This window comes from Molossus molossus, unplaced genomic scaffold (genome assembly GCF_014108415.1).
Source record: "Molossus molossus isolate mMolMol1 unplaced genomic scaffold, mMolMol1.p scaffold_m16_p_1, whole genome shotgun sequence".
Classification (NCBI taxonomy): domain Eukaryota; kingdom Metazoa; phylum Chordata; class Mammalia; order Chiroptera; family Molossidae; genus Molossus; species Molossus molossus.
In genome coordinates, this window is record NW_023425344.1 from 29933093 (window position 1) to 29944456 (window position 11364).

Below are 11364 nucleotides of genomic sequence, written 5' to 3' on the forward strand. Positions count from 1 at the left end.
CAAATTAAATGTTTTGTTCATATAGCTCACTATCAGACTAAGAAACTATTACTTGTTTTATATCAGTTTAACTACATTGAAATAAATAACAATTGCCCAGATGTCACTCAAGTGTGGTCTTTTTGAAACCTTTCAAAGGAAACCTAATACTTCACAGATTATTTAACATAAAAATATAAAGACAAGCAAAAAAATAAAAACATGTAATATTCCAAACTGTTAATATATTTATCATAAACATCCTCATTACAGATTTACACAAAAATGGTTTCTCCTAATGAAAGCAATTTCCAGAAACTCTTTATTCTTGCACCGAATGTGACTTAAGTTGCTGTGACTTTTCTTCATCTGCAACCACATTATTATAAATAGGCTGGAGCCTTCACAAATATAATTGTACCACAACTCGAACTTCTGCAGCTCAATCATCCTGGACCCCTGATTTCAGTCAGCACGACACTCCACTCAAAGTAAAGGTTCAGCTCCCTAAGAAAAACAAGACCAACAAGACCAAATCCTCCTACAACATTATACTACATTCCTTATAGGGTCATTCATCATTCAGAGAACAGGTCACAGAGATTTCGGAAAGGGCATCAAAGAAAAAGAAAAAATTTGTAGAAGCAACTGGGTTAAAAGATTCGTGATACCCACTTCCAAGATCCTTGAGACAGAAATGAAAGCTTATCTGTGGCTTTTTCTTTTAAATGAACAATTAAAAAAAAAAGAATAACTCCATGTTGTTCTGTGGATGCATTTTATGAAGTGATAGTATCAGCCAAGAACTGATAAATCAGCCAAAGGACTGCCAAGAAAAGCAGAGGGCCAGGTAACAAACATGTCAGTTCCCATCAAGCTGCTCTGCCCAGGTTGAAATGAGGAGATTAAAAAAACAGAGCAGAAAACAGATAAGCCATCCTGGAGAGCTGCACAGAATGGCTTGACCCACTAATGGAACTGCAGAAAACATGTTTTAAATCGAACACTGTGATTTTAACTGCCAATTAAAGCCGGTGGCAAAAATCAGCTTTTAGCTATATGCCAAAGAAGGGAAGTGTCTCTGCATCTCAGCAATACCAAATTTATATATATCTCACATTAAAAATAAAAGTCAGTCCCCAAACAAAATTATAACTTTACCAAAAAAAAAAAAAACAAAATAAAGGAAAATGGCCAAGTAGAGTTCAAACATCCCAATAAAGCAGCGATTTTCAACCTTTTTCATCTCATGGCACACATAAATTAATTACTAAAATTCTGCAGAACACCAAAAAATATATTTTTTGCCAATCTAACAAAAATAAGGTACAATTTTGATTCATTCATACTGAACGACTATTGTTGTGTTGGCTGTGGTCATTTTTTTAATTGATAAGCCAAGGGAAAAAAAGTCACTGCCCTGACTAAATAGTCAGGTGTTGCATGTTTTACAAATTCTTACAGCATACCAGTGTGTCTCTTGTGGCACAATGGCTGAAAATTGCTGCAATAAAGCAATGACTTCTTTTTTTATTATTCCTTTTCAATCTTTATGCATTCACAGTTTTTACAGAGTTATAAGTAGAGACATAAATTTAAACTTCACAATTCCCATATAATTATATTCATATCTGCACAGTAGTCTATTGAAAACCATACTAATACAAAGAAAAAATAGCAAAGGTAAGTATAAATACAGCTAGCATTTTAACTATATTATGAAAACTGTCCAATTTTCATAAAACATAAAATTGTACTATATTCCAAAAACCCAAAACTAATTCATAATTTTCCATTTAGTAAAATAATAGTTTTGTGAAATTTAGTTTTTCGGGTAAAAAGACCCAGCTCATATAACCATTAATAAAAGTACTTGATATTCTTGAAATAATTACCAAACTTATAAACCCTTCAATCAGCAGTTATTGGCAATGATTAAAAAGAAGTAATAAAATTTTTTTAATTTAATCTGTTTTATTCAATGGAAAATGGGTATAAAAATGCTTACCACTTTTATTTTTTAAAAAGCATTTTTTAAAGTTAAAATTTAAATTAAATTTAAATTTGTGGCTCAGTGGACTGAGCGTCATCCCATGGACTGAGAGGTTTGGGTTCAATTCCCTGTCAGGGTACATGCCCAGGTTGCAGACTCGATCCCCAGTAGGGGGCGTGCAGGAGGTAGCCAATCAATGTTTTATCTCTCCTCTCTCTAAAAAAAACAATGAAAACATTAAAATGTAAATTTTTTCAATTATAGTTGATATTCAATACTATCTATTAGTTTCAAGTGTATAGCATAGTGGTCAGACATTTATGTATCTTACAAAAGGATCATCACGAGAAGCCTTGCACCTACCTGCACCATACATACAATTATTACAATATTGACTATATCCTCTATGCTGACTATATCTCCATGACCACTTTATGACTGTCAATTTGGAGTTCTTCGTCCTTTCACATTTTCACCCATCCTCCAACCCCCCTCCCATCTGGCAACCATCAATTTGTTCTCTCTATGAGTTTGTTTCTGTTTTGTTTGTTGACTTACTTTGTCTTTTGAAATAAACATAAAAATGAAATCAGGAAAGAAGTGCTTTTTAAGGTAATAAATGTCGTAATCTAGAAAATGCATCTAGATGGATTTACGTTGTCTTCTACCGCTTCAGATTCCCGTAGTTATGCACAAAGAAATAACCCGATACTAGATACCTTTAACAGAATGACTCGAACAGAAAAGGAGAGCAAAAGTAGCAAAAATACAATAATAGTTTGTTTTTGCTTTTTCTTAAAAAGAGAAATATATGGCAACTTAAGCTTATTTCTTGAAAAAAACCTTTTTCACAGAAAAATTCATTGTAAAAACCTAAGTAAAGTGTGCTACTGGCATAAGGAGCAGAACGGAGAGTCCAGAAATAAACCCAACAAGTAAAGGATAATCTTTTCAGCAAATGGTGGTGAGATAACTGAATATCCATATGCAAAAAAGAAAAGAACAGAAAGAAATTGAAAGTATACCTGAACCTCACACCATACACAAAATTTAATCCAAAATGGATCACAGAACTGAATATGAGGATTAAAAAAATAAATGCTCCAGAAAGAAACATTGGAGAAAATCTTTGTGACTTTTGGTTAGGCAAAGAGTATTTAGAAACAAAAATCATGAGCTTTGGAAGAAAAAATGATATATTGACCTTTATTACAATTAAAAACTTTTGGGCCTCAAAAGACACAATTAAAAAAGAAAAAAAAAAAAAAGCCAAAGACTGGGAGATAATATGTGCAAATACATATATCCAATGAGACAAATAACCTAAAATTAAAATATGCAAAGGATTTTAATAGGCATCTCCCCAAAAAATATATAGGAATGGCTAAGTGCCCTGGCCGGTTTGGCTCAGCGGTTAGAGCGTCGGCCTGCGGTCCACAGAGACCCGGGTTCGGTTCCCGCTAAGGGCATGTGCCTTGGCTGCAGTTTGTCCCCGGCCCTGGTTGGGTCGTGTGGGTGGCAGCCACTCGATGTGTCCCTTTCACATCGATGTTTCTCTCTCTTCCTCTCTCTCCTTCCCGCTCTAGCTGAGTAAAAAATGGAAAAATGTCCTCGGGTGAGGATGGAAAAAAAAAAAGGAATGGCTAAGCAACTCACTGATTGAATAACCAGCTTAATTATGAGGAGACAAATTTCATAATTACCATCTTTTGTCCTTTTAGAAAAGCTACGCAATAGGATGATTTCATTAGAAACTCCAAAGCACATTACAGTACTTGGTATTTCTCACATCACAATAAAGTTTTCATATCACTGTAAAAAAATGATAACAGCCAGACTACACAAGAAACAGAACTATCTCTAATCTCCGATGATATAATCTGGTATGTAGAAAATCCTAAGGCAGTCAAATACCAGTAAAAAACTGTTTATCACTACTGATAAACAAGTTCAACAGGTAGGAGAAAACATGACCAATATACAAAAATCAATTGTGTTTCTATACAGTAGCAATGAATATTCTAAAAATAAAAATTTTTAAATGATTCCACTTATAAAAGCATCAAAAAGAAAAAATACTTAGGAATAAATGTTAATTTTTGTTCCCTAAAACCAAAAAATATTGTTGAAATTAAAAAAGACCTAAATCAATGGAAACATACCCCATGGTCATGGATCAGAACTCTTAATATTTGTAAATGGAACTACTCTTCAAACTGATCTAGAGATTCAATACAATCCTTATCAAAAGGCTGGTTCAATATTCAAAAATCAATTAAATAACCCATATCAATAAGCTAAAAAGGAAAAACCATATGATCCCATCAACAGATGTAGAAAAAGCATCTGATAAAAATCCAACATCCACTCATGACAAAACCTCTCAGCAAACTAGGAATATAGGATAATTTCCTCAACTTGATTTTAAAAATCTACCAAAACCTACAGCTAACATTATACTTGATGGTGAGAAACTAGATGCTTTCTCACTAAGATCAAGATCAAGGAACAGATGTTACCTCTCACCACTCCCACTGAACATCACACTGAAGTCCTTACTAGTGAGATAAGACAAGAAAATAAAAGGCATATGAAATGGGAAAAAATAAATAAAACTGCCCTGGCCGGTTTGGCTCAGAGGTTAGAGCGTTGGCCTGTGGACCAAGAGTCACTGGTTCGATTCCGGTCAAGGGCACGTACCTTACCTAGCTTGTTGTTTGTTCCCAACCCTGGTTGGGTTGTCCAGGAGGCAACCAGTTGATGTTTCTTTCTGTCTCTCCCTCCCTCCCACTCTATCTGATGATAAATAGAAAAATATCCTCGGGTGAGGAATGAAGGGAAGGGGAGGGGAGGGAAGGGAAGGGAAGGGAGAAAAGGAAGGAAGGAAGGGAGGGAGGGAGGGAGGGAGGGAGGGAGGGAGGAAAAAAAGGAAGGAAGGAAAGAAGGAAACTGTCTTTGTTTGCAGATAATATCTCAAAGAATCAACAAAAGAACTGAAACTAATAATCAATTATAGCAAATTTGCAAGTTTGCTGGATACAAGGTTAATATACAAAAGGCACTTGCTTTCTTATTCACCAATAATAAACAATTGGTATTTAAAATTAAAAACACAATACTATTTATATTATCACCAAAATAAATGAAACACTTAGATATAAGTCTAACAAAATATGTACAAAATCCACTTGAGGGAAACTACAAAACTCTGATAAAATAATAAAAAAAGATCTAAAGAAATAGTTATTTCATGTACATAAATAGGAAGACAATATTATCAAGATGTCAGTTCTTCCCAACTTTGCCTATAGACTCAACACAATCTCAGTCAAAATCCCAGCAAGTGCCCTGGCTGGTTTTGCTCAGTGGTTAGAGCATCAACCCATGGACCAAAGAGCTGCAGGTTCATTTTTGGTCAAGGGCAGGTACCTTGGTTGCAGTTCAGTCCCCAGCCCTGGTCAGGGTCGTGCAGGAGGCAGCCAATCAATGTTTCTCTCTCACTCTCCTTCCCACTCTATCTAAAGATAAATGGAAAATTATCCTCAGGTGAGGATTTAAAAAAAATATCCCAGCAAGTTATTTTGTGGATATTGATAAACCGATTTAAAAGTTTACATAGAGAGGCCAAAAGCCCAGAAGAGCCCATACAATATTGAAGGAAAAGAACAAGATCAGAGAACTAACACTACCTGACTTGAAGATTTACTATAAGCTACAATAATCAAGACAGTGTGGTGTTGGTGAAAAAAATAAACAAATAAAGCAATGGAACAGAACAAAGAGCCCAGAAATAGATCAACACAAATCAGTCAATTGACCTTTGACAAAGGAGCAAAGGCCATTCAATAAAGAAAGGATAGTGATTTCAATAAATCAATAAATGATACTGTAATAACTGGACATCACATACAAAAAATAAATAAATGTACACAAAGACCTTAAAACTTTCATAAACATGAATGCAAAAAAGATCATAAACCTAATCGTAAAACTATAAAATTCCAAGAGGATAACATAGGAGAAAACCTAGATGACCCTGGGATGGCAATGACTTTTTAGATACAAAACCAACAATCCATGAAAGAAATAACTGACAAGCTGGACTTCATTAAAATTTTCTTCTATGAGAAAGAAATTGTCAAGAGAATGAAAAGACAAGCCACAGAACTGGGAGAAAATATTTGCATAAAAAAACTTATTTGATAAAGGACTTGTATCCAAAATACAAAGAACTCTTAAAACTCAACAATAAGAAAATGAACAATCCAATTTAAAAAGCTGGCAAAATATCTGAACAGACACCTCATCAAAGAAGATACCCAGATGGCAAACAGCACAGCATATGAAAAGATGCTCAACATCATCCCTCATTAGGGAAATGCAAATAAAAAGAACAATGAGATACCACTATACACATATTAGACTGGATAAAATACAAACACTGACAACACCAAATGCTGGGGAGGATGTGAAGAAACAGGAACTCTCACTCATTGGTAGGAATGCAAAATAGTACAGACACTTTGGAAACAGTTTGACAGTTTCCTACAAAACTAAACATATTCTTATGATACAATCCAGCAATCATGCTCCTAGGTATTTACCCAAAGGAGTTGAAAAGTACGTCTACACAAAAACCTGCACATGAATGTTTAGAGTGGCTTCATTCATAACTACCAAAACTCGGAAGCCACCAAGATGTCCTTCAGGCCCTAGCCAGTTTGGCTCAGTGGTTAGAGCGTCGGCCTGCGGTCCAGAGAGACCCGGGGTCGGTTCCCGCTAAGGGCACGTGCCTGGGTTGCAGTTTGTCCTTTCCTGGTTGGGTCATATGGGTGGCAGCCACTCGATGTGTCCCTTTCACATCAATGTTTCTCTTTCTCTTCCTCTCTCTCCCTCTCGCTCTATCTGAATAAAAAAATGGCCCTGGCCTGTTTGGCTCAGCGGTTAGAGCGTCGGCCTGCGGTCCGGAGAGACCCGGGTTCGGTTCCCGCTAAGGGCACGTACTTCGGTTGCAGTTTGTCCCCGGCCCTGGTTGGTCGTGCAGTGGCAGCCACTCGATGTGTCCCTTTCACATCGATGTTTCTCTCTCTCTATCTCTTCCTCTCTCTCTCTCCCTCCCACTCTATCTGTACAAAAAATGGAAAAATGTCCTCGGGTGAGGATAAAAAAAAAAAAAAGAAAGAAAAAATGTCCTCGGATGAGGATAAAAAAAAAACACAAAAAACTATCAAGCCAGGAAAAGACACGCATATTGCAAAGTGCAAATTGCAGAGTGAAGGAAGCCAATCTAAAAAGGTTACATACTGTATGATTCCAACTATATGACATTCTGGAAAACTATGGAGACAGTAAAAAGATTAGTAATTGCTAGGAATTCAGGTGGAAGGGTAGAATGAATGAATGGTTAGAACACAGGGATTTTCAGGGCAGAGAAAGTATTATGTGTGATGCTGTTGTGGTAGATAGAAATCAAATACTTGTCAGAACTCATAAAATGTACAACACAAAGAGTGAACCTCATGTAGACTATAGACTTTAGTTAATCATACTGTATCAACATTGACTCATCAATTTTAACAAATGTACCACACTAATGCAAGATGGTAATAACAGGGAAAACTTGGGGGGGGGGACTCTATACTTCCTGCTCAATTCTTCTGTAAACTAAAACTGTCCACCCAAAAATAAAATCTATAAATTTTTTCAGAAGCAAACCATGTCAATGATTTTCTTAAAAATACAATAAAGTTTAATATTAAGAAGAGGAAATAAATCTTTAAAATTCATGATACACTTGGAATTCTGCTTAGAACAGAAAGCCAACTGAGGTTTTCATAAGAAGAGTGACTGTTACCCTGTGGTGTTAAAATAAACTCTGGACAGCTCTCTGATAACCTCTCATTTGGCTGCCCCTGAAACAAGTGTTTACAGTAAATACCAAGATTCTACTACGAGCAAGCTCTGAAATTATCTTCCTTATCTGCAATTTATTTTTAACGATAGGCTCTGGAAAGCCTCCCTTTTTCAGATTCAAAAAGCAAGTAATCAAATTAATTTTTTTTTAGGTGTATGTTTTTAAATGTTGCTGAAGACGAGCCCTGGCCCATTTTGCTCAGTGGTTAGAGCATCGGCCTGCGGTCCAGAGAGACCCGGGTTTGGTTCCCGCTAAGGGCGTGTACCTCGGTTGCGGTTTGTCCCTGGCCCTAGTTGGGTTGTGCGGGTGGCAACCACTCAATGTGTCCCTTTCACGTCGATGTTTCTCTCTCTCTTTCTCCCTCCCACTCTATCTGAACAAAATATCGAAAAAAATGTCCTCGGGTGAGGATAAAAAACAACAACAATGTTGCTGAAAACGAAATCCTATTTCTCCTTTGTTAAATAGCAGCTCTCTCTGCTAGTCCCTCCACCACCCAGCAGAACTCATAATTCCATCTCTTCTACTCCCAAGAACTTAGTTCTTACCTCTAGTGATCCATTTTTCACTGTCAGCTAGCCAAACACTGGTCTAGCCAATCCTCCCACTGAGCCCCTGAAAACAGGGATGGCCACAGTCATTTCTTGCTAGGACCTCATCCTAAAAGGCATTTCCTATCAAATTGTTTGTAGATGTAAGTGATGGACACCTAACAAACTAACCAGCTATTCTGCTAGGAAAGTAAAAATGCAGTTGCTGTTTTTAGGTGATGTAGATTCTGGGACCATAAATTGTGTGTGTGTGTGTGTGTGTGTGTGTGTGTGTGTGTCCGTGTGTCCCCATCTCATTTCCTTCATCTCTCTACTCTGATTTCCTGTGTTGCCTTCATTCTCAGAAAGGCTTTCCCTCAGTGGTAGCAAAGAGAGTAACACGTAGCTCCAGCTTCACAGACCCACAAAAAGGAAAAACGTCTTTGCAACAGTTTCAGTGAAAATACTGGGGCTCCTCCTCTATAAATTCATCCTTGTGACCCCGACTAGCCAGGCTTATGTCACATGGCCATAACAGAGGCAGTGAGGTCACCTCCTCTTACTACATAGTCTGAAACAAAGCAAGGGTGACTGGCTGCCCAGGGAAGCTCTGGGTAATCTGTTGAAGGAGGAGGAAAAGGATGCTGGGTGAACAGAGTCAGCAGACATTCAGTACATCACAGGTTCTCAAGACTGCTAACTTGCTTCGGTCAGGTGAGAATTTATTAAGGCTTCTTATGTCTAATGCTGAGTTTCCCACTGAATATCCAGCAGAAAAGGTTTGCAGTGCCTGTCCCCGTTACACAACACACTTTCTCAAAATAAATTATTTTCCATCTTACTGCCACATGTGAGGTTGTTGCGCACGTTCATGCTTGTGGTCCACTGTTTTGCACTTATTTATATTCTTATTACTTTAAGGACCTTTCTTCTCCTTTGTCCTATATGAGTATCTTATGCCTAAGGTTAAACCATGTGTTGCCAGCTTTTGTTCGGGGGGAGATAAAAAACTTGCAGAGCAAACTGAGGGAGCACAGACAGAAGAGCCCGCCCTCCCACCCCACCCCCACCCCACCCCAAACAGCAGGTCTCCATGATCCACCATGTGAAATCCAAATGGAGGCAAGTCTCAGAAAGTGCCAGTGCCAGTCCTTGCTTCTCAGGGACACCGCACGATGCTTTCCCTCAAAAATAAAGCCAACATCACTGCGGTGATCAGGAGAGGCCTCTGGCTGTGGCTTCTTACATACTTGTACTTGAGACCCCCTCTCTTCTCTGGAAGAAGAAGATGAGAGAGGGCAGGACAGAGGAGGGGAAGAAGGAAGGCAACACCATGCTGTACACAGAAGTTTATCAGGGCACAACATCTGCCGTTAATGCTAGGAATCTCTCAAATAACTGGAATGATCATTTGGGGTTGTCTCAAAAACACTTTCTGGAATGAACAAAACAACTTTTCCCCTTCTGACGCAAGCCACTTTGTCCAGCCTCTTATCTTATACCAACCTGATCTTGCTTAAGTTATGGTCTGTCCCAGGCTCTCACAGCAGCTTTCGTTTATGGATTTTCCATCCAGCAAATGTTTCTGTTCCACAGCTTGGCAGATCCAACCACAGCATGCTTGGCTACGGACCACAGCAGCTCACCCACAGCAGCTCCAACCTGGAGGGGCAAAGGCCAGAAACCATTACAAAAAAGGAGAGTCTCTCTCTCTCGCCCTCGCCCTCGCCCTCGCCCTCTCCCTCTCCCTCTCCCTCTCCCTCTCCCTCTCCCTCTCCCTCTCTCTCCCTCTCTCTCCCCCTCCCTTCCTCCCTCCTTTATATTTCAGAGGATAACCCCAAGCATCTCCTAAATGTTTAAAACCATGAATGAGCAGAGACAACAGTTTATAAGGTGTCCTAGAGACAAGCTTGGGCCATTGTAAAAGGAGGATTAAAGTACTTAATCATTATTGAAAAGGTTTGACCAAAAGATTGTGCGCTGTTTGTGGAAAATTTAAAAGCCAGATGTTTTAATTAACCACAGAAAACACAAGCTACAACTAAAATTTCATGAACACACTGATCTGCCCTGTGGAAAACCACAGGAATGTCCTGGCAGGGCTCAGCCAGAATTCTTGGGACACAGAGGGCCAGAATCATTCCCCTTAGGAACTTGAACAGAAAATTAACTTGCTCAATATGGTGGGTTTTTTTTTTAAGTAAGATGAAACCCAGATTTAATCTCAATCAAATGTAAAAACATTTCAGGACTTCAAAGGGTACCACCAAAAGTCACATAAAGGAAAGGTCATAAAAAAATTCCAATGTATTTCAGGATCTAGAATGTATTTTCAATGCAAAATGAATGGTGCAACAGAAAATTTTATAGGCTAAATAATTCAAAGGGGAAACTAATAATCTTTCATTTCCTAATAAAGGAAAATTATATACAAAACCAATATTCAACATGCGAATCATAAATATTATCAAATGTATAATATATTTTAGCAAAAGGAACTCTAATAACTTCCTACTTCATGCCAAACCTGTGGCCTGGCCCACACTAGCTACCATGCTTCAGTTTGAAGAATCGTGGCATCCATAAAAACTGTGTTAAAATAATGTCTGTTACTGAGGTTGCAGCTAGCAGTTCTGGAGCAGAAATCTAAAATGAGGGGATCTTTTAAAGCAATCAGTGAACAATTAAGAACTAAAAGATTAGGAAGTCTTCATTTGTTAGTTATAGTAATAGTTATGACAACATCTCTGCATGCTAAATATTGAAAGCCTAGTCAAGAAGCAACAGGACAAATGTTATTTTCAGATACTGGCTCCATAATTCTATTTCTGTAAGTCAAAACAGACCCTGTCACAAGCGTGCCAAGCATAATATTACATTAATCTCCACCTTCATTTGAAACGTTAGTCCTAAAAATAAGTTTAAAAAAAACACAGCGAGAAAAAGGT

At 37.9% G+C, this 11364-nt stretch overlaps 1 protein-coding gene across 5 annotated transcripts in view; it reads right to left on the reverse strand.

Annotated features, from left to right (window-relative positions):
• The window catches only part of APBB2 (amyloid beta precursor protein binding family B member 2), a 281249-nt gene extending 271184 nt beyond the window's left edge, over window positions 1–10065 (reverse strand). For all 5 annotated transcript variants that reach the window (XM_036279992.1, XM_036279983.1, XM_036280010.1 and 2 more), the window contains exon 1: window positions 9923–10065. The gene's annotated coding sequence lies outside the window, so the exon portion shown is untranslated. The remainder of the gene's footprint in view (window positions 1–9922) is intronic.
• Window positions 10066–11364: the final 1299 nt, after the last annotated feature.